Genomic DNA, 15564 nt, shown 5'->3' with positions numbered 1-15564 from the left:
ATTTTATTCATGTTTTATGTGTTCTTAATAGAAATTTTCATATCTAATGTTGGGGAAGTAGTTCAGCCGTGTCTGACTCTTAGCAACCCCATGGACTGCAGCCTACCAGGTTCTGCCGTCCATGGGATTTTCTGTGTTTGGCTGAGCATGGCCTTTGAAAAGAGAGAGGGTTTTTCTCTTTTGTTTTTTGTTTATAATTACTAATACATACACCTGTTTTACCAACCTACCTATCATGTACAATAAAGGGGCAAAGTAAGTAAAAGAAATAAAGTTTCCTTTTTCTGAACTCCAGCCAAATGACTGACTGCTTATGTAAAGCAATATGTGAATATTTATCTCTTTGAGCAACTTCAACATTATATGATAAAATCAAATTTCCAAAGAACCAAACTTTGGTGTGACCTACATTTTCTGTAAAAAGTCTGAATGTCATGAATTTTACTAATGTTAGTGCTAGATCATTGTAAGAGGGAGTCTAATTCTCAAACTATAAAAATGTTCATACACATAATTTCACAAATTAAGAAAAAGATTGTATTAGGACAGGTTTCCCAGTTTCAGTTCAGTTCAGCTCAGTCGCTCAGTCGTGTCCGACTCTTTGCGACCCCATGAATCGCAGCATGCCAGGCCTCCCTGTCCATCACCAACTCCCAGAGTTCACTCAAAGTCATGTCCATCAAGTCGGTGACGACATCCAGCCATCTCATCTTCTGTCGTCCCCTTCTCCTCCTGCCCCCAATTTCTCCTAGCATCAGAGTCTTTCCAATGAGTCAACTCTTCACATGAGGTGGCCAAAGTACTGGAGTTTCAGCTTCAGCATTAGTCCTTCCAAAGAATACCCAGGACTGATCTCTTTTAGGATGGACTGGTTGGTTCTCCTTGCAGTCCAAGGGACTCTCAAGAGTCTTCTCCAACACCACAGTTCAAAAGCATCAATTCTTCAGCGCTCAGCTTTCCTCACAGTCCAACTTTCACATGCATTAAGAAAGAGCTTGTATTAGGACAGGTTTCCCAGTTTAGGGTCTCCTTATCAAGGGACCTTATCGGAGAAGGCAATGGCACCCCACTCCAGTACTCTTGCCTGGAAAATCCCATGGACGAAGGAGCCTGGTGGGCTGCAGTCCATGGGGTCTCGAAGAGTCGGACACAACTGAGCGACTTCCCTTTCACTTTTCACTTTCACGCATTGGAGTAGGAAATGGCAACCCACTCCAGTGTTCTTGCCTGGAGAATCCCAGGGACAGGAAAGCCTGGTGGGCTGCCGTCTATGGGGTTACACAGAGTTGGACACGACTGAAGTGACTTAGCATATCAAGGGAAAGTCTGTGTCTTCAGTTCCATAATCTTAAATCCTGGCTGGCTGACCCTCTGGGGCTAAAATTAACATCCAGAGGGGAGTGTTTCAAAATTCATAAAAGAAGTGCTGTATCTCAGCGAACACTTTGGCTGAAGAAAACAAGCAAACACTACGTGAGGCTGGCCACATGATCCCCCAAAAGCAGAAAGCTGCGCACGTCGTTATAGGAAAACATGGGGAGTGACTGAATATCTGCACGTTCACCAACCACATTTTCTTAATGTGTTCATTTGCCAGAGAGACGTGTATTATTAGTTTAAGAAATCAGGGGCCTCGGTGGCCGGCCAGTGGTTAAGACTCTGCGCTTCCACGGCAGGGGGCCTGGCCCCAGCCCCTGGTCCAAGAGCAGGTCCCCCAAAGCCGCACGGCCGAGAAGAGAAAAAGAAAGACGTCCTCCTTCCTCACTGCTTTCATCTCATTCCCCAAGTGCCCGCCTCCCCAGAGGTAAACACTCTAAGCACGGCCGCGTCCTTCTCGTTCACGTGTTTCAGCATTTACAGACTGAAGCCTGTAGGCGAGGGTTAGAGGCACCTTTACTCTGCGGGCCTAGATCCAGGTACTTGAGGCTTTGAGGGTCAGTCTCTAGCAGAAGCGCTCGATTCTGCCAACAGTGTTCTGGGAAGGAACTAAGCAGGATGCACGTTTTCACTCCTGGCCAAACAGTCACGCCTTTCTTCTTGTCTAGAATACTTGGTCCACATTCTCCATGACAAAAAGCGACTTTCCACTTCTCACCACAGTATGCTTGTTTGCTTGTATTTCTTTTTCTTTGGGATGGTTTTAGTCTTCACCTCCCGTACAGTGTTACGAACCTCCATCCATAGTTCCCAGGCCGTCTGCCTACCAGACCGAGTCCCTTGAATCTATTGCTCCCCTCTACTGTATAATCGTGAGGGATTTGATTTAGGTCATACATGAATGGCCTAGTGGTTTTCCCTACTTTCTTTAACTTGAGCCTGAATTTTGCAATAAGAAGCTGATGACCTGAGCCACAGTCAACTCCAGGTCTTGTTTTTGCTGACTGTATAGAGTTTCTTCATCTTTGGCTGCTAAGAACATAAGCAATCTGATTTCGGCACTGACCATCTGGTGACGTCCACATGTAGCGTTGTCTCTCATGTTGCTGGAAGAGGGTGTTTGCTATGACCAGTGCGTTCTCTTGGCAAAACTCTGCCAGGCTTTGCCCTGCTTCATTGTGTTCTTCAAAGCAAAAGAAGAGAAGAGAAACAAAAAGAAGAGAAAAGAAAAAGAGAGAATCGAAAGACAAAGGAGAAAGGGAAGGCTATGCCCTAACGGAATGCAGAGTTCCAGAAAATAGCAAGGAGAGAGAAGAAAGCCTCCTTAAGCGACCAATGCCAAGACTAGAGATCTCTTTAAGAAAATTGGAGATACCAGGGAACATGTCAGACATAGGCACAATAAAGGACAAAAACAGGGAGGACCTACCAGAAGCAGCACAGATTAAGAAAAGAAAAGGTGGCAAGAATACACGGAACTGTACAAAAAAGTTCTTAAGGACCCAAACGACCATGAGCCAGATATCCTGGAGTGTGAAGTCAAGTGGGCCTTAGGGAACTTCACTACAAGCAAAGCCAGTGGAGGTGATGAAATTCCAGCTGAGCTATTTCAGATCTTAGAAGATGATGCTGTGAAAGTGCAGCACTCAATATGCCAGCAAATTGGGAAAACTCAGCGGTGGCCACAGGACTGGAAAAGTTCAGTTTTCATTCCAATCCCAAAGAAAGGCAATGCCAGAGAATGTTCAAATTACCATACAATTGCACTCATTTCGCATGCCTGCAAAATTATGCTCAAAATCCTTCAAGCCATGTTCATCAATATGTGAGCCTTTAACTTCCAGAGGTTGCAACTGGATTTAGAAAAGGCAGAGGAACCAGAGATCAAATTGCCAACATCCACTGGATCATAAAAAAGGTAAGGGAATTCCAAAATAACATCTACTTATGCTTCATTGACTGTGCTAAAACATTTCACAGTGTGGATCACAACAAGCTGTCGAGTATTCTTAATGAGATGGGAATACCAGACCACCTGACCTGCCTCCTGAGAAATCTGTATGCAGGACAAGAAGCAACAGTTAGAACTGGACAGGGAACAACAGACTGGTTCCAAATTGGGAAAGGAGTATGTCAAGGCTGTGTATTGCCACTCTGCTTATTTAACTTATGTGCAGAGTACATCGTGAGAAACACTGGGCTGGAAGAAGCACAAGCTGGAATCAAGATTGCCAGGAGAAATATCAGCAACCTCAGATATGCAGATGACACCACTTTAATGGCAGAAAGTGAAGAGGAACTAAAAAGCCTCTTGATGAAGATGAAAGAGGAGAGTGAGAAAGCTGGCTTAAAAATCAACATTCAAAATACTAAGATCGTGGCCTCTGGTCTTATCACTTCATGGCAAATAGATGGGGAAAATGAGGAAACAGTGTCAGATTTCATTTTCTTGGGCTCCAAAATCAATGTGGATGGTGACTTTAGCTACAAAATTAAAAGACACTTGCTCCTTTGAAGAAAAACTATGACCGACCTAGACAGCATATTAAAAAGCAGAGACATCACTTTGCCAACAAAGGTCTGTCTCGTCAAGGCTATGGTTTTTCCAGCAGTCATGTATGGATGTGAAATTTGGACTATAAAGAAGGCTGAGTGCCGAAGAATTGATGCTTTTGAACTGTGGTGTTGGGGAAGACTCTTGAGAGTCCCGTGTACTGCAAGATCAAACCAGTCAATCCTGAAGGAAATCAGTCCTTAATATTCACTGGAAGGACTGATGGTGAAGTTGAAGCTCCAATACTTTGGCCACCTGATGTGAAGAACTGACTCATCAGAAAAGACCCTGATGCTGGGAAAGACTGAAGGCTGGAGGAGAAGGGGACGACAGAGGGTGAGAGGGTTGGACGGCATCACCGACTCAGTGGACATGAGCCTGAACAAGCTCTGAGAGACAGTGAAGGATAGAGAAGTCTCGTGTGCTGCAGTCCATGGGGTTGCAAAGAGTCGGACACGACTGAGCGACTGGACAACACATTTGTTTGCTAGGGCTGCTGTAACAAACTGCCTCAGACTGCGGCTCAGCCAGCAGGCCTCTCTCCTCACAGGGCTGAAGCCGGAAGTCCAAGGTCAAGGTTCCGACAGGGCTGCTTTCTCCTGAGGCCCCTCCTTGGTGCATAGGCGGTGCGTTCTGCCCGTGTCCTCACACACTCCTCCAGCTGTGTGTCCATGTCCTAATCTCCTCTTCCTATAAGGATCCAGCCGTGGTGGCTGAAGGCCCAGCCCAGTGACCTCATTTAGCCTTGTCTCTTAAAAGATCCTGTCTCAGAGGATAATCTCATCGGGGGTACTAGGGTTTAGGACTTTAAGGGGGGCCCACAGTTCAGTCCATAACAGGCAGGACAAAGTTAATTAACATATTTATCAATTTATGCCAACTGTTTAAAAACTTTTTCTTTTGTATGGCGGTATAGCTGATGCACAATGCTGTGAGAGCACCAGGTGGACAGCAGAGAGATTCAGCCATACATACACGTCTCCCTTCTCCCCTGAAACCCCCTCCCCCCAGGCTGCCAGAGAACCTCAAGCAGCGCGCCCTCTGCTGTCTGCACAGCGGGTCCTTGTTGGTCCATTTCAAGCACGGCAGTGTGTACACATCCATCCCCAGCTCCCTAGCTACCTCTTCCCTCTATCCTTCCCGGTACGCCAACACGTTCCAACAAAGCCCACGCTCCCCGTTTCTTGCACAATACGCCTTCAGTCTAGATTTGACTTTTCTTTTCTTGCTGAACCTATTGTTTAGCAGATCTCTCAGTCTTCTATTGAAGGAAGGCCTTAAGTCTAAAGGAGGTGAAACATTTCCATCCGTGTTGCTGCAAATGGCATTTTTTCATTCTTTTATTTTAATGAGTCAGCCTTCATTTTATAAATATATGCATATTCTTGGACAGAGAAAGACAAACATCATATGGGAACACATATGTCTGGAGAAGGAAATGGCAGTCCACTCCAGTGCTCTTGCCTGGAGAATCCCAGGGACGGTAGGCTTCCCTAGTTGCCAGATGGTAAAGAATCTGCCTGTGATGCAGGAGACCCAGGGTTCGATCCCTGGGTCGGGAAGATCCCCTGGAGAAGAGAATGGCACCCACTCCAGGATTCTTGCCTGGAGAATCCCATGGATAGAGGAACCTGGTGGGCTACAGTCCATGGGGCCGCAAAGAGTCAGACGTGGCTGAACAACTAACAGACTTCACATATGCAGAATCTGAAAACCTGATGCAAATGAGCTTATTTACAAAACAGAAGCAGGTGATGGACGTCAGTGTGATAACCTCTAGGTCCTGCCACGACGCAGCAGAAGGCATTGTCTCCTTTCTTTATAGTTAATAGCTCATTCTGTATTTACGTATATATATCAGAGAAGGCAGTGGCACCCCAATGCAGTACTCTTGCCTGGAAAATCCCATGGATGGAAGAGCCTGGTGGGCTGCAGTCCATGGGGTCGCGAAGAGTCAACACAACTGAGTGACTTCACTTTCACTTTTCACTTTCACGCATTGGAGAAGGAAATGGCAGCCCACTCCAGTGCTCTTGCCTGGAGAATCCCAGGGAGGCGGGAGCCTGGCGGGCTGCCGTCTACGCGGCCGCATAGAGTCGGGCACGACCACATTTTCTTCATCCACTCATCTGCCAGAGGACGTTCAGGCTGCTCCCACATCTCGGCAAATAGTCGAAAACATTGCTCCTGTGAGCACCGGGGCACGCACGCTGACACTAGCTGTCCAGCTTAATGGATTTTCATAAACGCATTTCCTTGGCCTCTCCAGACTGATACAAAGAATTTTCCTAATACCCAAGGAGACTTCTTTCTGCTCCCTTCTAGTCAGGACCCTAAGGCAATCTTTATTCTGGCTTCATCATCAAAGATTAGTTTTGTAGGTTTTGAGCTTCATGTAAATATGGCCATAGCGCATGGGATCTCATTGTCAGGCATTTTTTGGAATACTACTATTATGATATCTGTCATGTTGCTCCATGTACCCGTATATTACTTTTTATTGTTGTTTAGTATTCCATTACATGACCGTACCGCGTGTTTACTCCTTCTTTTATTGGTGAACAGTTCCAATATATTTTTTTGACTACTACGAATAAAATTTCTAAGACTATTTTTATCATGTCTGTTTGTTGCAGGAAGGGAGACCTGGAAAGTGGGCTCTCCTCTAAGCTCAGAAATGAGTTATCCGAGGAGACACATGCTGACAAAGCAGGAGACGTTGCTGGGCAGGGGCCCCGGGCGAGAGCAGCGGGGTGAGGGCCCCCGGGAGGACGGCTCTGCACCCGGCTCGAGGTCCCAGGTTTATGGTGAGAGGATTTGTTTTGGATTGTCTGTGGCCGATCGTTCTGACCCAGGGCCCCTCCTGGGGGGGGGCCCTCACCGCTCAGCCAACATGGATTCCAGCAAGGAGGGTTCTGGGAGGACACGTGGACTGGCGAGTCCTCTCTTTTGACCTTTCCTGATTCTTCTGGTTGGTAGTGACTTGTGAGTGCCGTGTTCCTTACCGGGACCTCCTGTTGTAAAATGACTCATGCAGATGGTCACGGTGGTGCCTGGCTAGGGTGGGAGGTTTCAGTCACTGTTTTCCCTAACAGAATATGCTCATTTCTCCAGGGTAGGTACCTAGGGTAGCAGTTAGTTGCTAGCTCATAGGGAAAGCGCACGTCAAACTTTAAGAGGTCCTGCCAGTTCCCCAAAACGACTGTACAACTTACCCGCCCTCCTCACTGGGCTCTGGTGCCATCAGTCTGCTTAACTTTCACTGCCAGGGTGGCTCTGCTTTCTCGAGATTTTCATTAGCGTTTACAATATGCATAATAGCATTGAGCACATTGTCTTTTGTGAATTGGCATTTAGGATATCCTCTTTGGTCAAATAAATGTCTGCCCTAGTCTTCTACCCATTTTAAAATCAGTTTGTCTTTTTTATTATTTGTGGTGGACTTTTAGTGGCTCAGACGATAAAGCGTCTGCCTGCAGTGTGGGAGACCTGGGTTCGATCCCTGGGTTGGGAAGGTCCTCTGGAGAAGAAAATGGCACCCAACTCCAGTACTCTTGCCTGGGAAATTCCATGGACAGAGGGGCCTGGTAGGCTACAGTTCATGGGGTCACAAGAGCCGGACACAACCAAGCGACTTCGCTTTTTTTTCCAATGTGCAGCCTAGGTTTGAATCCTTCAAAGGCTATGTTGTTTAGTCCCTGAGTCGTGTCTGACTCTTTTGTGACCCCACTGGACTTTGCCCACCAGGCTTCTCGTCCATGAGATTTCCTGGGCAAGAACACTGCAGTGGGTTGCCATTTCCTTCTCCAGAGGACCTTCTCGACCCAGGGGTCGAGCCTGCGTCTCTGTCTCCTGCTATGGCAGGCCAGTTCTTTGCCACTGAGCCCCCGGGGAAGCTCTCTGATGGCCACATATGCTGTGACTCTCTCCTCTTGGTCTGTGACTTACCTTTGACTCTTAGTCATGTCCTTTAATGATCGGAAGCCTTTCCTTTTAAGATGTAATTTGTCGGTGTTTTAGGTTCATTGCTTCTGTGTGTCCCGTTTAAAAGCTCCTTGCCTAGCCGTGCTCCTAAAGGTGCTCTGCTACACGCTCTGTGAGCTTTGCCGACCTTACCTGTCACACGCACATCTTTTTTGCGTCTCAATAAGTTACTGAGTATAGTGTGAGGTGGCCCTGATCACGGTCATCATCATACTAAACTTTCTCTTTGAATTTTATTTCTAAACCGTCGCGTGAGATGTTCGGAGCAAAAGGAGGGCCTTATTGCATGGCCTTCTAGCTCAGTCTTCACTGAGAGTTCACTGTAGTATTGCCTTTTAAGAATAGTCTTCACGCCCCTATGGAAGATGCGAGCTGCTCAACTCCTTTCTAAAGCAGGACCACCCTTAGCCTCAGGCAAGAGGAGTCCTGTGCTGGGACCCACAGCTCGGAGAATCAGAGTCGCTAACACTCACCTTTTCGTTTGTCCGACTTCCCTGGTGGCTCAGACGGTAAGGCGTCTGCCTACAATGCGGGAGACCTGGATTCCGTCCCTGGGTCAGGAAGGTCCGCTGGAGAAGGAAATGGCACCCCACTCCAGTACTACTGCCTGGAAAATCCCATGGACAGAGGAGCCTGGTAGGCTACAGTCCACGGGGTCGCAGAGTCGGACACGACTGAGCAACTTCGTTTCACTTTCATTTGTCACTTGGTGTGAGCTCCAGACGGTGCAGTCCCGGGGAGCCGAGCACGCACCTTCTGCCCGCAGCAGCAAGCCCGCACTTGAGACCTGGTCCCCGCGTCTCTCGTCCTGGAGCCTGGAAACAGAAGTCGCCCGCATCACAATACTGAGAAGTCTTGCATCCGAACGAGGCACCGTTTGGGAGTTCAGGAAAGTTTTGAGTGGCAGGAATGCTTAGGTAAGAGAAAAGACAAATTAATTAACTTGTCAAATCCTCCTCCTGAGCAGGAATGCAGAAGACTCTTGCGTAACAAAGTGCTGTTTCCCAGAGCGCCGGGCGCCGCTTCCGGCTTCCCTTTGCCTTCAGTTCGCGGTTCTGAAGCTTCTCCTCCAGGAGACCCGCATTCGCTAATGCCTCACAGTGCCTGGACATTTTGTAACGGTAAAGAATTCATGTTGCCCTTAAATGTATGTGCTTATACACCTAAACCTTACATCTGGGAAGCATGAAGTAGATTTTCTTTTCCATTAATAGATGAACTTTTGAGTGCAAAGAATGTGAACAATTTTATAAAATTATTTAAGAAGACATTGAATTTTCTAAAAAGCTAATAAAACAGCTTATTTTAGTATCTTTGACTAAAAATCTGACAGTGATTATGACTTCACTTTGTTTTTTAGTTTTGAAAGGTCACTTTGCCTATGGTAGAAGAAAAATAGCATTTTTTAATGTAAAAAATAGTTTTAATTAAAGCAATTTTATATTCATGTAAATTACCTTTTTAATATAAACATGCATGTAAATTTTATAGACTTTAAATATAATTACATTTTGACCATATGGTTAAGTATTCTTTTGAATTAAAAAAAAAATAAGATAAAAGAAAGTCCACAAGAAAAAGTACTCAGAACATCGTCTGGCAAATGGTGGGTGTTCAAGGAGCATTAGGGCTCCCTTTCTGCCACCCACACCTTTCCCTCTCTCGTCTTAAACTTGACATCAGATTAAACATCCTCTCCCTCCCTCTCTTTTTCCCACTCTCACGTATCCTATTTGGAACTTGGTTGCCTTATGGAAACAAGCCTAAAATTTGGAAGAAAACAGAGCCAGCAGGATTGACGGGAGACCTTAGCAGAGTCTCGCTATGGCTTAATTAAAAGCTCAGTTGTTAGAGATTACCAGTTCTTTTTGCAGAATTCTGACCTACAGCATAAGTCGGGCGCGCTCCCTAGCCTGGTGAGCCATCTTGGGCATCCCAGAGATATGGGTCTGATTAAAGGAATCTAACGGATTCTTACTAACCATTGGGTTTACAAGTTGGGCTGTGAGTCCTCAGCAAACCAAATGAAAGCTTCAGGAAGTTAGCCCTGCCAGCCACATCCTCGCGGCTTCAGGCACACACGTGGAATGTTTTCACAGCTGGAATCCAATTTCTGAGTTGATGTATGAGAAAATCAAATTTGTTCTAGTGCTCAACAATAATAAAGGAAGAAAAACGAACAGTTTGGGGCTTCCCTGGTGGCTCAGTGGGTAAAGAATCCGCCTGCAGTGTGTGACACCTGGGTTTAATCCCTGGGTTGGGAAGATCCCCTGGAGAAGGGACCGGCTACCCACTCCAGTACTGTGGCCTGGAGAATCCCAGGGACAGTCCATGGGGTCGCAAAGGGTCGGACACAACTGAGCAACTTTCACTTTCGCTTTCAACTAACAGCTTAGGTACGCTTACCACCTGATAGGCGCTGCATGAGCCCATTTCTGCAGTGTCCCATCTAATCCTTACCTGGACGTGCAAGCTACTACAGTATCCCCAGCTTAGGGATGCGGAACTTGGGGTTCAGAGAAGGTGAGTAACTTGGACCATCTCTCTCTTGTTCTCAATCACTTTACCTTTCAGATGATGACGATGGTGGCCGCCGCTTTGCTGTTAACTTTTATCAGAGTACAGCTGATTCACAGTTGTGCAAATCGCAAGTGTGCAGCAGAGCAAATCAGTTATCCACTACACACACCCGCTCTTTCTAAGACTCTTTTCCGTGCAGGTGATTGCAGAGCGTTGAGTAGAGTTCCCATGCGCTGTGCAGTAGTTTCCTGCTGGCTATCCTCTGTATATCATGTACAGTAGTGTTAATATTATCACAAATAGTGTAATATATGGTAGTGTTCATAGGTCAGTCTCAGTCTCCAAGTTTACCCCTCACCCCCCTAACCCCTCGGGAGCTATAAGTCCATTTTCTCCATCTGTGACTTTACTAAGTTCATTTTCTCCATCTGCGACTTTACTTCTGGTTTGTAAATAAGTTCCTTTGTACCCTTTTTAAGATTCCAGATGCAAGTGATACCATGCATCTGTCTTCCTGTGTCTGACTCGCTTCACTTGGGATGACAGTCTCTGGGTCCGTCCGTGATGCACATGGCATTGTCTCACTCTTTTCACGGCTGAGTGATATTCCAGCACGTCTGTGTGACACGTCTTTATTCATTTCTCTATGCGTGAACATTTAGGGTGCTTCCATGCCCTGGCTCTGATAAACAGTGCTGCAGTGAACATTCGGGGTGCGTGTATTTTTTGGAATTATGGTTTCCTCTGGATATATCCCCACTCCAGTACTCTTGCCTGGAAAATCCCATGGACAAAGGAGCCTGATGGGCTGCAGTCCATGGGGTCGCTAGGAGTCGGGCACGACTGAGCGACTTAACTTTCACTTTTCACTCTCATGCATTGGAGAAGGAAATAGCAACCCACTCCGGTGTTCTTGCCTGGAGAATCTCAGGGATGGGGGAGCCTGGTGGGCTGCCGTCTATGGGGTCGCACAGAGTCGGACACGACTGAAGCGACTTAGCAGCAGCAGCTCGATATATGCTTAGGAGTGGGATTGCCCAGTCGTATGGTATTTCTATTTTTAATTTTTCAAAGAGCCTTCATATTGTTCTCCATAGAGGCTGCACCAGTTCACACTCCCAACAACAGTGTAGGACTGTTCCCTAATAGTGGCTACTATTTCCTGAGGGCTGACTAGGGGCCTAAACATGTGTTATAACAAATTTAATGCTTTACTAACCCCACTGGAAGCACTTAGGAGTCCCGTCTATAGGTGGAGATTCTTCAGCGGTGGCCCTCGGCATCAGGTGGAACACAGTAGCAGTAACCAGGGCAGGCTCCGCCCCGCCCCTCTTTCCTGCGCAGAAAAGGCTGTTTTTCACCCTAGGTAGCACTAGTCAGTGTAACTTTCTGTGACAATGAAAATGTTCCATGTTAGCACGGTCCAACCTGGCAGCTGTTGACCAGGTGTGGCCACTGAGCGTGTAAAACATGGCCAATGACACTGAGGAGCTAAAGTGCTAACTTGCTGTTACTAGTTAAGTTTAAAGAGCATACCCGGCTGGTGGCTGCCACAGCGGACGGCACAGAGGGTAAGTGCCCGGCGCTCAGGTTCCCGACAGAATCGAAGAGACCCTCACGCGCTCCTTTCTCTTAGTTCTGCCGTGGCTCAGCCTCTGGGGCCGGGCTCGTCAGACCAGGAACTCAGGGACAGGGAGAAGCGTCAGGGTCTTTCTCACTCCCTTTATTCAAAGCTAATTACCTACAGGGAATTCCCTGGTGGCCCAGTGCTTAGGCTCTGCACTTTTTGCTGCCGAGGGCTCGGGTTCAATTCCTGGTCCGGGAACTGAGCTCCCGAAAGCCATGCTCCTGGCCCAAAACAAGCAAAACCATTTAAGTGCTCGAACACTGCCTTCACATGTGCGCTTATTTATTTATTATCTAATACATGCTTGTGGAACTCCCCTCTCAGGCCAGGCGTATCTGCTTATTCTAAGTCTATGCACTGGCTCCGGTTAAAATGGCAGGCAGGCAGGACTGGAGAGACAGACGCTAATTCAATCATCACACAAATGCATCCGTAGAAACTCAAATAAAGGCAAAGTGCCAGGAGTCGTGAACGCCTCTGACAAGGTCAGTGGAATCGTGCGAGGCATCAGAAACGCTCTTCTGCTGGTGCTCAAGTTCAGCTTGTGAAAGCGGTGCTTTGGCTGAGAAGCTAGGAATGAGTTGGGACTAACTGAGTGGCAGGGAGAGAGTCATTCAGAGTGGAGGGGATGCATGGAGGGGAATCCATGGAGGGGATGCATGCATAGTCCTGCGGTGTGCAGAGCACGACCGTGTCTAAGGGACTTTCAAGAAAGGGGCAGTATGCCTTTTTCTGCTTTTAAAAAATAAGGGATATGGATTTGTAAAAAACAGAAAAGATACTCTGTGTGTGTGTGTGTCAACAGAGAAACATCCCCTGACGACCACTTTTTACTGACGGAGTCGTAGAAGGGGTGGACACTTGCTACAACTGCAGATTGTATAAATGTGCGATAAGAGCATTTGTTTCTTTAAAAACAATCATACAAAATAAGGACAGGGACCTCAGGGGATTCCCTGGCCGTCCAGTGTTAGGACTTGGTCACTGCCAGCTGCCGGGGTTCCACCTGTGGTTAGGGAACCAAGATCCCACAAGCTGTGTGTGATGCAGGAAAAAAAACACAAAAACAAAAAACACCTGTTATTTGTTTGTTTTTTAATCAAAAATAAAAGAAAAGGAGGGCCGGGCGAGGAGGAAGGCTAAAGCTTTCCAGGCCCTTCATCTCCCACATGGGGGCTTCTGACCTTTATCCTGAGAGCAAGGGCTGCGTCCTGGGACGGTTCAAGTAGAGAAGTGATGTGATTGGGAAATAAAACCCAAGCCAACCAGAAGCAGCTTGGCTTTTCACGAGGGCCACCTGTCCCATCCTCCCCTCCTTCCCTCCCGGACATGGAGAGCTGGGCCGCCCCGGCGGGCGAGGGGCGCCGAGCGGCTCTGCCCTCTCGCTCTGAGTGTTCTCTCTGAGTGTTTCTGCTATTCAGTAAATACTGGGCTTTTATAGAAACTGTCAGCAAACTGCACACTACATTTTCCCTGCCTGGGGCCCAGGAGGCCTCGCACACTAGCAGGCTGTGCCGGAGCTGCGATGCCCAGAGGCCGCTCCTGGAGGACCGCTGGTCTCAGGACCACAGAGGCCAGGCTGCGGCCTCGCTCTTACGTCCAGGAACCTGAGCTGGACAGGCGCTTGTGCCGAGGCGGCGGGTGGGCGGGCTGGCTTTCGGCGTTCCCTCCTCTGGCCGCCTGTCCACTGAGCTGTGCGTCACTGTGCAGCCCTCACGAGGGCGAGGGACAAGCAGAGACTTCACTCTGGTGGGGGAGAAAGGCAAGAAGAAGGAAAGGGGGAGAACAGGGCTTCACCACGATGAGACTCGGACCGACTCCACAAAACGAATCCCTTACGGTCCTCTTCTTCCAAAACGAACTGACGCTATACCTCCATCCCTGGCGCTGTGGACAAGTTACCCATGCTTCTGGCTAACACTCTTGACCTTGATGCTCAGCTCTGCCACTCACTGTGGGCGAGGTCAGTCAGCGCACAGAGATCCCGAGTCCTCGCCCGTGAGGCCGGCTCACGGTGCCTGTCACAGGGCTGCGGGGCTGTGACCCAGTGTGCGCAGTTTGCTGGGAAACAGGCGCCAGCAGGGACTTTCCCCGGAGGCCAGTGGTCAGCACTCTGCACAACCACCGCAGTCAGTGCCGCTTCGATCTCTGGTCTGGGAGCAAAGATCCCGCAGGCAAAAAAGAAGAAGACGGAGAGAGAGAAGCCCCAGCTTGGTTATTGTCTGGTAACACATCTGTGTGACTCTCCCCCCGCGACCCCGAGCTCCTCACGTGCAGAGAACCGTCACTGGCCTCTCTCTCCAGCCCCTACTCCTGCAAGTGCTCAGCACACAAGGTGAGTACTTGCTGCAGACAGCAAAGACTGAAGGAGTCCTTCTCTTCCCTCCCAGATCGTCAGTCTTTTAATTTCCTACAACCTTTACTGTTTATTTATTTTTTACTTCCCTGGTGGCTCAGACGGCAAAGCGTCTGCCTACAATGCAGGAGACCTGGGTTCGACCACTGGGTCGGGAAGATCCCCTGGAGAAGGAAATGGCAAGCCACTCCAGTGTTCTGGCCTGGAAAATCCCGTGGATGTAGGAGCCTGGCAGGCTAGTCCACGGGGTCGCGGAGAGTCGGACACGACTGAGCGCCTTCACTTTCACTTTTCACTTTACTGTTGATTTAGACATGCCTTCGGAAAATTGAACTATCGGATATACTGCCAGAGAGATATTTTCCTACATTTCTACCTACACATACACATACATATATGCGTTTTAAATTACCTTTATTTTTAAAGCAGTTTCAGGGTTACAGGAAAATTGAGCAGAAAGCACAGAGGCTTCCCACATGCCCCTCACTCTCTCCCGTGACTTATTAACATCTGCCGTTTGCGCAGTGCCTTTGTTACCCTGATGAGCAACTCTTGTATTATACGCGATTATTGACAAAGCCCAGTTTAAAGTTCACTGTGTTGTGTAGTATCTGAGTTGTTTTTTTAATTAACTAGTTAATCTTACTAATTCACTTATTTATTTTGGCGGCACGGTGTCTTGGCTGCTCTCCGCGGCATCTCTAGTTGCAGCGAGCGCAGTGCCCTGTCTGGGCTTCTCATCGCAATGGCTTCTCGGGACTCAGAGCGCAGGCGCTTAGGCTCAGCAGTTGCAGCTCCCAGACTCCAGAGCACAGCGTTCATACCGTTTATATTGATACATATTCTGAGTTTATCACTTCAGTTCAGTCACTCAGTCGAGTCCGACTATTTGTGACCCCATGGACTGCAGCACTCGAGCCTCCCTGTCCATCACCAACTCCCAGGGTTTACTCAAACTCATAGCCATCAAGTCCTTGATGCCATCCAACCATCTCATCCTCCATCATCCTTTTCTCCTCCTGCCTTCAATCTTTCCCAGCATCAGGGTCTTTTCCAATGAGTCAGTTCTTCAAATCAGGTGGCCAAGTATTGCAATTTCAGCTTCAGCATCAGTCCTTCCAATGAATATTCAGGACTGATCTCCTT

At 47.9% G+C, this 15564-nt stretch overlaps 1 protein-coding gene across 1 annotated transcript in view; it reads right to left on the bottom strand.

The window, feature by feature from the left end:
* Nucleotides 1-8921, bottom strand: part of KAT2B (lysine acetyltransferase 2B) — a 112512-nt gene extending 103591 nt beyond the window's left edge. Inside the window, exon 1 of the mRNA XM_060406810.1 lies at nt 8389-8921. The gene's annotated coding sequence lies outside the window, so the exon portion shown is untranslated. The remainder of the gene's footprint in view (nt 1-8388) is intronic.
* Nucleotides 8922-15564: the final 6643 nt, after the last annotated feature.

The sequence above is a fragment of the Ovis aries genome, chromosome 1, assembly GCF_016772045.2.
Source record: "Ovis aries strain OAR_USU_Benz2616 breed Rambouillet chromosome 1, ARS-UI_Ramb_v3.0, whole genome shotgun sequence".
In the NCBI taxonomy this organism is placed as follows: Eukaryota; Metazoa; Chordata; class Mammalia; order Artiodactyla; family Bovidae; genus Ovis; species Ovis aries.
The sequence above is the reverse complement of the archived record's forward strand: the minus strand, read 5'-3'. Positions and strand labels throughout refer to the sequence as shown.